Source organism: Panthera pardus, unplaced genomic scaffold (assembly GCF_024362965.1).
Source record: "Panthera pardus isolate Hobbes unplaced genomic scaffold, ASM2436296v1 HiC_scaffold_6, whole genome shotgun sequence".
In the NCBI taxonomy this organism is placed as follows: domain Eukaryota; kingdom Metazoa; phylum Chordata; class Mammalia; order Carnivora; family Felidae; genus Panthera; species Panthera pardus.
In genome coordinates this window covers 108,363,921-108,378,931 of record NW_026526991.1, presented here as the reverse complement: position 1 = coordinate 108,378,931, position 15,011 = coordinate 108,363,921, and positions in this window count along the sequence as shown.

The window sequence follows — 15,011 nt, the reverse complement described above, 5'->3', positions numbered from 1 at the left end:
GTCTGACTCTGGGATCTATGGAAAGTATAAGTTGCTCTCAGGTTTCAGGAGGGAAATTCTATTTTCTATTTTACCAGTAATCCAAATTACTCTTATTTAATCTTTAAAACAAAACAAATAGTTAACAATTTTCAACGAGAGAGCTGATGTTTGCTGTATTGGTTTTTCAGTTTTGTTGTTCCCTAGATTTTTTTGTTTCTTTGTTTTCCCACACTGACTGCCTTTAAAATGATTTTTTTTGTTTCTTTAAATGCTGCTTAATTTTTAACCCATTTTATTTATTTTTTTGTTTGTTTATTTTGAGAGAGAGAGAGAGAGAGAGAGAGAGAACATGAGTGGGGGAGGGGTAGAGAGAGAGAGGGAGAGAGAGAGGAATTCCAAGCAGGCTCCATACTGTCAGTGCAGAGCCTGACAGAAGCCTTAATCCCATGAACTATGATATCATGACCTGAGCTGAAATCAAGAGTTGGGTGCTTAACTGACTGAACCACCCAGGCTCCCTGAAAAAGGTGTTAAGTACTGATTAAGGACATTTACTTTGAGTACAACATTCCTTGGTATTGAAAAAAAAAAAAGATTTATTGATGAAGATAGAAGAACATTGACATTGACTTAGCAACCTTGATGACTCTGCTAGATCTTATAATATTTTTATATTTGTATATATAATTTAACATGCATCAAAACAGTTGAGAAAGCCATGTCAGAGAAGCCAAGACAACAGATCAAGTAGCCAAGGGACTCAATTCCTGCACTCTTCATCATGGTGCTCAACACTGTAAGCTCTCAGCCATTGGTTCCAGTGTGAGTGAGGGGAAAAACAAATGAATGGATTAAGAAATGAATTAATGTATGGACAAACTATGAAATAAAAGGGGTTGAAGCACGTGGGTGGCTCAATCGGTTAAGTGTCTGACTCTTGATTACAGCTCAGGTCATGATCTCGCAATTTGTGGGTTCAGTCCCATGTCCAGCTCCATGCTGATAGACCAGCACAGAGCCTCCTGGAGTTCTGTCTCTCCCTCTCTCTCTGCTTCTCCTCCATTCATGCTCTTTCTCTCAAAAGGAACAAACTTTCAAAAAATAATAAAAGGGGTTAAAAACTAAGCAGCTTTTCAACTCTAAAGAGTTAATAATGGATTAGTGCACATGAAAAATAACATACAACTATATAGTCAAAATGAATTTGATAAAGTGTCTTAAGGCTGAAGATCTATAAATTCTTAATGAAGCTAGAAATTATGTCAAGCAATGGCTTTATATGGGAGATAGGTGAATCTAAGGTGAAGACTGATAAATGGGAGTGTTTCTGGAGGCATTTCTGGAAGGTAGACACCTAAATACATAGGTTACTTATAAATCATTCATCAAATTTCTGTCAAGATAAAAAAAAGTACTTGTCTGTGAAAAAGGCATTAAAATACTCCTATATATATAATATATGTTATATATCATATCATATCATATCGTATCATATCATATCATACCACACCGTATCACATCATATATATCATATTGTAAAATATGCAAGATAATTTGAGGGGATATGATACGGGAGAGGAAATGATAAGGGAAGAAAGAATACTAATAAAAGACATTAGAAAGGAATAAATATATTGTTTTCTGAGGAGGAAGCAGTCATTTTATTTTTAGTGTTATTGTCAATAAGGGTAGCAAATATTTGTAGAACTTTATTATGTACCACAGTGTGCTAAGGAGTTTACTTCTATGATTTCACTTAACCTTTAAAATAACTTTCAAGTGTGGGACACCTGGGTGGCTCAGTAGGTTAAGCATCCCACTGCAGCTCAGGTAATGATCTTGTGGTACACAATTTCGAGCCCTATATTGGGTGACTGTGCTGACAGCTCAGGGCCTGGAGCCTGCTTTAGCTTCTGTGTCTCCCTCTCTCTCTGCACTTCCCCCATTTGTACTCTGTCTCTCTATCTGTCAAAAATAAATAAAACATTAAAATATTAAAAAAATAACATTCAAGTGTTAACTCCATCTCATGATGAGAAAACAAAAACTAGAGAGATAAAGTAATTTGTCCAGGGTCATACAGGTAGAAAATGATAAAGCAATAACTTTGATGTTATTTTTCAAATGTCAAGACCCAACACAAGAAAGGATTTGATTTGGACTCTGAAAGATGGGTATGGTTTCAGTATATAGAGATGGTTTGTGTGGATAAGTCCTCATTGGGGAGATAAAGTGAATAATGTTCTAAAATTGAAGGAAAAAGAAAAGTTTACTTTGTTGAAACAGGAATATTTTGAGGAATAGTGGTAGAGAATCTAACAAAGAAAGGAAGGCAGGGAGGGAATAAAAGGAATGGAAAGGAAAGAAAAAAAATTTCTGGTTAAGAAATTTGGATAAGGATTAAGCAGTAAGTATAAATTAGATTAGATATTGGAGAACAGTGGCTGCATCTTGTTCACCTTTGTTTCTTCCTATAGTATCTAATAAAATGCTTTGAAAATGTTTGAATGAATGTAAACATTAATAATTAGAATTGAACTTTAGGAATATTAACTTACAAGGGCTGTATACATGGATTTAGGGAGACAAGTTTTAGAAACTATATACTCTATATAGTACTTTATCTTTCTTAAAATTTTTCATAGGCCAAATTCATCTCATATTAGAACAGTAAATTGTTCAGTAAATGGTTTGCTGTCAGAGGATGGGGGATCCAAACTAGTATGCTTTTTCTTCATATTATTTTCCCTTAGGTTTCAATCTTGTAAGTTCTACCTAATTTTTTAACTAGTCCTCTATAATGTATTATTCACTCATAAGATATTTTTCATACAAAGAATAACTGGAGTCCAGCTTACTCAGACCTGTTGTAGTAACATGCAATTCTGAGGGTCTCTGTCACTTCTGGATCCTATCTCCCTAAATAAGGTTAAGATGAATCTGAATCACATCAAATTCTGCATTAAGCAAATGATGTCTGGGAAACTCCAGGTTTTTACATTTTCTGCATCTCCAACAAGTCACTTGAATGAATTGTTTACAAGTTGTATTTATTTGTGTGTATATCTCTCTCCTCTTTTCTTGGCTAGAATTGAGGTACAGCCTCTTTGGGTTCCTGATTCATGAGTTCAGTGTTGACTAAAGTGACCTCAAGTGTCTTGTGTTGTAGGCTTAAATCTACAACTGACTCTTGTTTCTACTTTCTGATAATTTTGGCTTAGAGATATGCAGGAAAATATCTTTAAAGTGAGGATTTCTGTTTTTCAGCATATTTTCTCCAATGATATGATATTTTGAATATTCAAATGGTAATTAGTGTTATATTTGAGTTCACTGGAAATAATTTATTTCAACTAATTATATTATTGTTTATTATAATTACAACTAGAGCTTAGTTTCTTCCCAATGTTTTGTAAATAAATGAAGTTAAATACAAGTAAAAAATAAGGCAATTAGCAACAAAAACAGATTGATGTAGTTTGAAGGAAGCAGAGAAGAAGGATACTAGTAGACACTCAAGACGGTCACATTAATACACTTCATTACTGAATCTAGCTGTCAGTTTCCTGGTTGCAAAGTGGAAACGGAAACATGTCACATTATGTAGATTCTACTTCCTGACAGATGAATATGTGCATATTTGTCTGTGGAAATAATATTTTTCCTTAAACACAGATTTTTTTCTGTCTAGCCTTATAAAAAGATCTCTAAGAAAATAAATGATATTTCCTACTCAAATTTAATAAAATTTTATGAATAATCCTTTCTTTATTGAAAGTACAAATCACTTGCATTACCTATTTTTTTTGCACACTTTCATCTAAATATTAAAAATAACTCAGAGGAAAGATATGGGAGAGTGGTTTCTTTAGGCCTGACCTACCCGTTATGATTACATGTTCAGGGATATGAACAAGGGGAATCAGAATTAAATCTATAAATTGATGCATATGGAAGCTTCCTGACAAATTGGAATTTCTAACTTCCACAATGTGAGTTCAGTCACAAAATCATGGAAGAATAGAATAGAAGAGCAACTTAGGATATACAAAACTAATCTCTTCCTTCACAAGTGGAAAGACTGAGGACAGGGGATAATGTGACCCCAGTTTGTCCAGGGTGTTGGATGTGCCAATCTAGCATCTAGACAACACCACTTCTGTTTCTCACAAAAAGGATTACATGTTCCCTGTTTTAATAGGTCCCCACTATCCTACCCACCTTATCATGCTATTCTTTCTCTTTCTATCATTGTGAAAATATCATACACAAAATTCAAGAATTGGAATGAAGTTAACATAGGCAGTAGAATCCAAAAGGTGTAATTTTGTTTAAAGTTAACATGACATGTTAACTTTTGTAATCTTTTGTAATCTTCTCATATTAACAGTCTACAATGAACTTTCAGGAACAGTTTCAATCTAATGTAATATTGTCTTTTTGATAAAGGTGGTTTTTATAGTATATAACTAAAGGTAATTTATTTTTACACAGGTTGAAATACTTCTCCCACAAACCAGGAAAAAATACTTTTGCCTAATTCAAATTTAGTGATTATCATCATGAAACATTAGATACAAAGTTGAGCAATATTTTCTTCCAATCAATAAGAAGATATTTACACCAGTAGGAGGTTCTCCTATGCTTCAGTTAGTCAAAGAAGTGATCTAGAAATTTCAGGATGAGGTTAAAAGGATTTCTTTCCTGTATTTTCCCATTATCCTTCTTCTCTTCCTCACCTCCTACACCACTCCAGGGCAAATTTCCTACAAATCCTGTTCTCTGTAGAGTCTGTCAAAACATCTCTTTTTCATTACCTCACTGCATCTACTAAGCAACTAGAAATTAGCAAGTTCTGATATTAAGCTTCATCACCACTTTTTAGTGCATTCTGTCTGCTTGGAGTATAGCAATTCTTATCCCTCTCAAGAAGCATGTGAGGGTTACTTGCTTAGTTAAAACATGACACTGAGCAGCTGTTCCAAGAAAGCCCCCAAATAGAGAAAGTTCTGTCTGTTTAGAGACATTTCTTTCTTCTTCTGTGCTTTGCTTCTTGGCTTGCCAGTGCACAGATGTTAGGGTTGGTTATTTAATCCACTATCCAGCAGGATTATTAAAATCCTCTTGAGCCAAATTTTCAAGAAACAAATGGATTTCATAAATGTGTATTAATCTGTTTAGCTTCAGATAATGAAAACATACTACTCTGGTATGAATCATATGTGGCATGTGAAGCCCAAGCCCCTCCCCCAGGAATGTAACCAAAGTCTCTGAGGTGTTGGAATGTGGCTTTATAGTCTGGGTGCTTCATGGGAGGTATTTGGAATGCAAAAGAACAGATCCAAATTAGGGACAGTTCAATTTTGGAATGACAAGCTAAATTCTCATCTCTGTGTAATTGAAAGTACATGAGAGGACACTTTGGGTCATGTCTAAGTTTGTGGACCCAACCTTCCTAAGGACAATATTTTAGGTAAATACCTTAGCAGGTTGTTGCTGAATTACAATTAGACTGTGGGGCTTATGGCTACTTGGTCCACCTTTGCTTAGGAGTTTGCTGGGCTCCTGGTGACCACCACACACATCAGAACAGGGCAGGCCTTTGGTTCTCACACATGGATGGAGCCTATTGTTGTTGGTTCTTTGCAGTCAGCCAAGGCTCTTACTCAGAGAGTAAAGTCAGGTGTGGGACTACGTGAAAGGTTCATTTACTAAAGGCACAGGATATCTAACGTGTGTCTACTTTCTGTTTTTGAAGAGAATTTTGCAATGCTCTTGTAGAGATGGTGTCATTAAAGTATTTTCTTTTTCAAATGGCAACATTTCATTCTTTTTGATTGCCAAGTAATACTCCTGAAATCATTGTTGCACTATATGCTAATTTGGATGTAAATTTTAAAAAATAAAAAATAAAATTAAAAAAAAGTATTTTCTTTTGGATTGCTACCACATTGGAATATAGAATCCAGTGGTGTGGTAAATGACTACCCCATCACCCTCAGTTCACACTAACTGAATTCATTCCCAGAATTTACTGGTATTATCTAGAATCTCTGGGAAGGCACAGGGTGGAGTGAAAAGTCTCCTCACTGGGGAATCCAAGTAACTGTGTTTAGACTCTTCCTCTACCACAAACTGGCTAGTGTCTTTAGCACATGACTTGACTTCTGAGAACCTACTTTTTCTTTTGTAAAAAGGGAAAATGCCTGCCCTGCAAATTTCACATGATTCTCCCTTTAAAATAAATAGATAACATGTATAAGTTAATTTGTAAATATTAAAGTTATAAGAATTTAAGAGACAAATTTTACATTAAACACAATAGAAGAGTCCTGAATATTTTAAAAGTGCAAAAAAATTAGAAATACAATATTTTAGAGATTAAAATAATTCATAATAAAATGAATATAAATGGAAACAAATTATATTAATGTATGATTTAGACCCACAAGAATATTTAAAAATATGTTTATATTTGCTGACTTAGAACATGAAATTATGTACTTTTCAGGAAAGTACTATAATACTTATATATTTTCCATAATTTTACCACGTATAATTTCTCACAGATCTTACAATCTGGTTTACACAGGACTTCCTGGTTTGCTACATCCTCATTTTCCCCTTTGGTTTATGTGCAGCATCTGCGTTCCATGAACCGTGGGGCAGCAGGATCACCACTGATAAAATGGGTAAATTTGAGGCTGGATATAATCAGACTAATCTTTACCTGGGACAACCTCTAACAGAGAATCATCCTTTAGCCTTCTGAACAATAATTAGATCCAGTTCATTCCATTTCCCTATAAATTAATCCAAACTGATCTGAATGCATTTGTTTCACAGAGGCCATTTCCTAGTTGCTTGTGCTGGAATTAAACCAAACCTCTCTACTTTAAGGAATGTTCAGTTGGTAAGGTTCAGAGAAAAGAGCTTCAGTTTGCAGACCTCACACCAAGTGATTACACAAGTGAGACATGTACATCAATCCTCCCCACCTCCATCATCCAAGTAGGCTGTTGGGTTTTGTCACTTTGCTAAGCACTGACTTCAGATCCCATTTGTAAACTGCCATGTACCAAGTGTATCTTTGCTGATACTTTTGGAGTTGCTGCTACTGGTTTAAATAATTAGGGTCAAATGTGTTTTTTCCAGTGTAACCTATATGGCTTGTATCACTTTGTTCAGTATTTTCACTAGTAGTGGTAGAGATAGCACTGCCAGTGGGGAGAATAGAAGCAGGAGGAGGAGTGGCAGCCATCTTCACTTCAGCACCTACAAAATGCCAGACTCCATGTGAGGAGCTTCACGTTGATCACTAAAATCCCAAAGAAGTTCAGCAAGATTTTCTTTTTTGTCATCCTCATTTTATTGATGAGAAAATTGCCAACTGATTTGAGTCTGCCTCTCAAGCAACTCCATATCCCAGACTCCTTGTAACTCTTAAAACTGGCTGCAATACTAATAGCAGTCCCATAAATACTGGGTAGTCATAAAACTATATCTGACTTGCATGAACACAGGGAGATAATTCTAGAATTTTGCAGAGACTGTCCCGCTCACTGGCCTCTGTATCCTTCCTTGACCTTTTGTATGATCTCAGGCCCTTTCAGGTTGTTTGTGGGTTGTATTGAATAATAAATTATTCTAGTGGTTGATGATTTGGTTGAGTCTAACTTTCAGCCCAGAACTGATAACTAGAACTGATAACTGATAACCCTGCATGGGGGACATGGCTTCTACTTACTTCCTGAAGGGCAGTCAGCAGCTTTGCCTCTGTGGGCCTCTTCTCTGGATTGTGCATACCATCCTTATCTTCTTTCCACAGCAGTGGAAATCTAAGATGCTCCACAAGTGCTCCCATAGTGTGAAGCTCCAGGCACAGTCATTCTTGGGATTATGTAGACAATAAGGAAAAAATGTGAGGAAGACAAGTCTGCATAAAATACTTGGAGCTTCACTGCTTACCACAACCCTCAACCCTAATTGCCTATCTGAAGACACCCATGTGTAACAGAGATACTGGACTGTATTGGTGTGTGCTTTCAGATACCCAGAGTTTCTTAGAAGCTGACAGCCCCAACTATCATTAGCTGGTGGACAACTGTCATACAGCCATAACCTTCGGTAGACAATGGTCAGGATATATTTATGACAGAAGGGCACAATTGAAGTGAAAGTCAATTTTCCTTTGGGAGAAGAAGCCAGGTGAAGAATACAGAGGGCTTCTTGATGAATCAATCATCAGAAGTTAATTATCAGAAGACAGAAAAATAACCTAGCCCTACTTACTGCGTGAAGAATTGAGAACATTATGTTTGATCCACACCCTATTTATCTTCCATTCTACTCTTTAAGAAATAACTGAGGATGTAAAAATAAGGGAAAATCTGAATTAGCCTTAGAAGCTGGAAAAGGAAATTATTCAAATACCAAATCTTTGGAAGATTTTCATATACATAGTTGTGATGGGGCATTAAATTAGGGCAAACTTTAAAGTGACTTGTCAGAAAAATGGTGTAGCTCCTCAGTACAATGTGGGAAAGACCCTAGGCTTACAATCATCCTCACCTCAGTGGTGAAGACTGAATTCTAATTTGGTTTATTATTCTCACTGAGAAAGTTCTATATGAATCCTTAGTCACTGTAGGTTGTGGTGACAGTTAGAACTTAAGGTTATAGGCAGTTGACATTTGTAGATAAACAAAAAGCAATTTCTTGATCCAAAGGCAGAAGCAAAGTAATTAAATTCTTACTTAAATGTGAGAAGACATGGTTTCCTTTAGAAAATAAGTAAATGAGGATGAGATGGTAACAAACATTAGTTGGATGGGGCAAACATTAGTTGGATTAGAAACAAGGCAAAAAACAGAAAAAAGAGCTAATAGTAATAAAGAATATTCTGAAATAGAAAAGAAGTGAACACAATTTTAAAAGGCCTTACAAGTAGTCAAATTGCAAAGTCAAATTGTGCAGAAAATAAAGTCGATAGTGAAGTTATATTGTCTTTATAGAAACAGGCCATGAGCCGGGATTGACACTCAGGCTTAGTTTGTGCATACCTGAACTGCATTGTGCTACCTGACTGATATTTTAAATTTGATGGTTACTTGATGTACCTTTTGAGGTATTTCCTTCACTATAACTTGAGAAAAATAATAGTTAACATTTATTGATTTGAGTTCCAGAAAGGGGGCTGTCTTAGATAATTTAATGCTTGTAATAACCCTATGAACAGAGAACCTCAGGGATTCAATACATTGTACAAAGTGACCAATACTTGGTATCAATGTGAAGACATAATTCCATGTTTATGGAACTCCCAATTGTGAGTCCTTAACCACTGTGTATTTCACCTCTTTTTGGAATGTAGCCTTTGATTCTATGACAAATATGCAACATAGATAAATTTATCTCAGATGGTGGGATACATAAATTCTAGCTGGATTTTTCTGAAACAGAAAGCTAGAATTTTCTTTAAAACAAAGCCAGAAATTAAAGCAAAGTGGGTATGCACAAAACAAGAAATATGCTTCAGAATGGACAAGCATATTCATGGGAATCTTCAGAGTTAAGAGTTTATCTTGGCTTAGGAAGGAAAACAAAAAAACTGTAAGCAAATGACAGATATAGTCAATTTGATTCACTACAAATTTGGTTCTTCCACAAAAAGACCAGATAGTTTACGTGCACTTTAACTAACCAATGAGAACTTTTATTCACATCCCATTCTGTTTTAAGCATGTAGATCTAACTAGGGTCAAATCCCTGTATAGCTAGCCTAAGTCAAATCGAAAAAAAAATCCTTGAAATCTGAATTTATATCTTTATTAATTCATTTATTTTGGAGAAGTGTTGTCTTTTCTTTATGGTCCTCTTTTAGACTACAAATAATCTCTGCAATATAATATTTTGCTTTCCTAATAGAATCTTGGAGACAATGAATTCAGTATTTCACCTTTTCCTCTATTTTTTTTCTTTCCCTCATTTTTTGAATTCCTGTATGTTTCATCTTGTTTTCAGTTTTATAACAACTCCCCAAATCTACTTTTTAACTTTTTAAATCTCAAATTTCTCAAAGTTAACAATAAATGACTAAATGAATTTGGTTATAATCACTTCAAGAGCATTTGGAAAGCTTACAAAATCCAAATAGAAGTTCACTTGATAAGTAATGAAAGTGATTCAATACTCATTTATATTCATGGATTTTATCTGTGCTAGTGAATATCATAAAATAAATGATTAATTAAGAAATAAATGAAATGTTAAAACAATTTGAATAGAAACAGAAAATAGTTTTACTTAATGAGGACTTTTTTATTCCCCTTCTTTCTTTTAGTAAGAAAGTTAAATTATGGTTTAATATTTTTCTTTAGTATTTAAATATTTTGGACTAGGAAAAACCCAAATTTCTTTTCCAAGCACTATTAATCCTTAAATGTAAATGCTTTCAAGGGAGAGTAAAAACACATGACATTTAATAAGGTTGCTCTTACTCATCAAAGCATTGCTCATTAGGACTACTTGATATAAAGAAAAAAAATCAATCTTTCTTTATTAGCTTTTTTCCCTCTCTTTCTCTTTGCCAGGATGATATGCTTCTGTTGATTTATATAAAACTTTCCATGAGAAGGATGAATCTTATCTCTAATTTATTTCAGTGCGGGTTGCACACACCACAGATGGACCGAGGCACTGATATCCACACATGTGTAATCCAGGGTCTAGAATGCTCTTTCTTTCTATCCTTTCACTGCCCATCATCTGAGTTTCACTCCTTTTCTCGTCTATCACTTATTGAATACTGGAAAGGTATAAAATCAAATCTGTTTCTTTTACTACTTTTTTATTATTTTGGATTAAAAATTGATAAAAGATTTAAGATAATAATTGAAAAGAGCTATATTTATTAGTTATATTCAGTCAGCTCTTATTTGTGTCAACACCTTGGCTTCCTGAACATTTGAGATAGCATAAAGAGTCATTCGAGTTTTAACATTACCCTGTGAGACAAGGTTTGTTTCTAAATGAAGATGATAAATGACATTTAAGGGAATACCAGCTGGGGCACAGAAAGCTACTTTTGGATTATTAGCATGAACATCACTTCTTTTGGCAAAAGCAGCCAGATTGCTTGCCAAAGTAGATTCAATTTGCACCAGAAATAATTTTTGCTTGCAATTTACCCATATGTTAATCAGGAGATTGAAAAAGTGTTGCCTCAAAATCAGTCTGAAAATTTTCATAATATTACTTTATTTATTTTTAATTTTTTTTAACGTTTATTTATTTTTGAGACAGAGAGAGACAGAGCATGAATGGGAGAAGGACAGAAAGAGAGGGAGACACAGAATCGGAAGCAGGCTCCAGGCTCTGAGCCATCAGCCCAGAGCCTGACGCGGGGCTCGAACTCACAGACCGCGAGATCGTTACCTGAGCTGAAGTCGGACGCTTAACCGACTGAGCCACCCAGGCGCCCCCATAATATTACTTAATTTAAACTGACTTTAAATTAAATTTTAAAGTGCCTAGGCAAATGCACAATGTAGAATGCACATATATAATATTTTCTCACTTTTATAGTGTTTTTTTAATGGACCATTACACCAATGTTAATTATTAATCTTACTTTTGCACATCTCACTTTCTCAGCTGTTTTTACCCCCACTCTTTCCTAACCCATGTCACAGGTATAAAAACATCCCAAACATATTTCTGAACTGAGCTGCAAAAGATAGCTCTTTGGATAGATTCTCTGTGCCTTTCTCCCATCTTTGGACATGTCCATTTTCCATCAAGGGGAATAATAGCAATGCTTTGTTGCTGCTCCTGCTCTAGTTCATGTTTTTCTTCTCTGTTCATTCATTATTCATAGTTTTTACAGAAAATAAACGCAAAATAGATCTGAAGAAGGCTTATTATGAGGCATTAATGTTGGCAGAGATGGACTCAACCATAACATGCTAGACATTTGGAGTAAAAATCCTTATATATGAGCTTAATCATAACTTTACTTAAGGTGGTCACTTGTCTTCAGTTTACTCTTTCCAAAGGGGAGGTATAAAAATCATATCTTCATTATCTATGAATTCTTAGCAGTCAAGTTTTACCATCAAGTTTTCTTTAAATTAAACTGTCATTCCTTATAGAATTTAAACACCTACAAATATTATAAAATTAATTTTAATTAGTCAGCTGTGAAAGGAGTTCCTGAAGTAATTTTTGTACTTTCCAAGCCATTATCAGTACTCTTCTACTGTTAACAAAATATTCTATTACCTTAACCCAGTTCTATTTGAGAAATTGAAAATGTAAAATCGGTTCTGAGAAATTCCTTTGTTTAACAAATACATGATATTTTAGCTATACATATCTTTCCTCAGTGATTTGAGATTATGTATTAGATATTTCAGCTTACCATTCTAAGATCAGTGTGTATGACCATATAAACTTTATAATTGACATAATATTTACATTTTTAAACACCATATTAGCATGACCAAATATTGGGGAAAAAATTCCATTTCTAAGTGGTGCTGAGGATCCATAAAATTGCATGTTTAAAAACTTATTTATTCATTTTAGATGGATAATTTTGAATTTTATTGAACTTATTGTAAATGAAAACACAAGTATGAAACTATCACACTGGAATTCTATCTGCTGTAATAGAGCCTACCGTATGACTACTTTTACATGAGGAAACATGCTTCACAGAGTGGCAAATTATATAAATTATGAAACAGAGGTACATGTGATGAGCATGCAATTATGACAAAGATCTGGAAGTCATACAAGAGTAACTTACGTGATGATTTCATACTTCCTATATCTTAGGGTATCTCAGAGAGCATTATTTACAAGTCTTATAGTCCAAATACCTATTGATAAAATACAACTTACACTATAAAAATTAATGTCAAATTTTGAGGTTCCTACTTTCAGCAATTATTTATTTAGACAACTTTTTATGTTTAGATAATGGAACTGCAAAAGTTCTGGGAATTGAAAATGGCAATTTCACAAGTAACTTTAGAAACCAGCATAGCATATCTGGAAATAAGAATATTATATTCAAACATATATATCTCAATGAAAAATGACAAGTTAGATTTTTGTGGAATCAGCCTCACTGCTTTAGCCAGATTTCATCATCTAAAACTTTTTTAGCCAAGTGAAACTAAGTCACGCTGGCTTTTAAATATGTGGTTCTTCTGAAAAATTCTTTGAAAAGATGTGTTCAAATAATATATTTAATATCCTTCCTTTGTTTATTTATCATGACCCAACATAATCTCTTTATTAGCAAGTAGCAACATAGATTTCTTTATTAGCAAGTTATGTTTGCATGGCTTTGGCCTATACCCAAATATCACTGTTTCCTTTAAGAAGAAAAATGAAAAGTTACAAGATTGCTTTGCTTTCTTGCTCAGCCTAGTTTAGTGGGTATCAGTGAAAATAATCACGTAACTATATTAATTATAAAACTATGCATAATCTGAGTCAAGGTAACAGCTTAGTTGGGTTCCAAAGGTAAGAAATTATAAAATCCATAGAAAATGTCCTGATTTTCTTTGGTGATAAATTAATGACATCTCCCAAACTATTAGTGTGTTACTCAGTTCACTGAATACAAACATGATGAAGAATCAAGTAAAACATCTCTATTGAATTCCAATTATGTCAACTAAATAAGCCATTTCTTCTAAGTTAAAAGTTTTTAATGGCTAAAGATCTACCATCCATTTGCATTTATTCACAATCTACCATGTTCAGATATGGCAGTCCCTTTGTATGCAAAAGTGAATAAGACTAAGTCTTTGCTCTCAGTCTTTGGGGATATGAAGTTTCTTTCTTCTTTGTCAGAACACTTATCCCTTAATGATGATAATAACAATAATTAAGAACAATAGCAAAGGAGAAGCAGCAATATTTTCAGTCCATCTCTCATTCCTGTGACAAAGCCATTTTTGATAAGGTGTGTGTGTGTAGGTATGTGCACACAGGTGTGTATGTATATAAAATCCAAGGAACTGAACTTGAATTTTAATTCTCAATATCTTGTTCTTAGTCTGGACATGGAAGGAAAAAAAACATAGCTAATTCTGGGAATTTAAGCAGGTTACTTGAGCACCATGTTTCTGCTTTTTGCTTAATGAGGATTTTTTTAATAATAGTTCCCAAAGATCCTGTCCTTTAGATCTCCTTGCCCACTATGTTCTGTTGATGTCTTAAGGTCAATCTCTAACATCTTTATTGCAAGAATTCAAAGAAAGAGAAGACCTTTGTGGACTAAGTTGGAAAACTACACCAAGAACAGCAAATAGGTTTCATCACTTTGCTTCAGAGTAAATTAAAACAGGTTGTGTTTTCTCCACACCCCCAATAGGAAATGTTTTTACTTAGTAATTCCAGTCACATCTTCCTTTCAAAATATTCCTTGAAAGTCCCAGAAAAATTGTAAATGAAATTCATAAAGATTGAAAAACACAGTTATTAGGCGGGTATACATCAGCATGTGGGCAGGATTTAGCAGAGCCCCTTTTTCCTATTGAAGAACTGATCAGACGACTTGACAGCTGGAGTTTACATGATTGTTGTACAATAAAACAGGACTACAGCTACCTTTTGCTGTGTTCCAAATGCCAAGTGCAATTTCGAATACTTCTTCTTTTTTATAAAAATATGTTCTCCTCATTAAAAAAGAGGATTGATACAATTTAGGAGTGAGTGTGTTCCTACAGAATCCAACACGCATAAAAAACTAAAAAGAAATTAAACCTGTGACATATAATTAAAAAGGAAAGGAAAAACCTATTGAAGTTTAATGGCTGGGTTGTAAGAGAAGCCACACACAACATAGTTGGCCCTCTGAGGTCTGAGGTAAATGGATTGCAGGATGTGTAGTTGGAGCTCAGCTGTGAACACTGTGATATTTTGAGAAAAAAGGATTGAATGCACATCGCTTTGTTGAAGCTCTGTCAGAAATCCTAATGAATCTGACCATTTTAGATGCCAAAGATGGC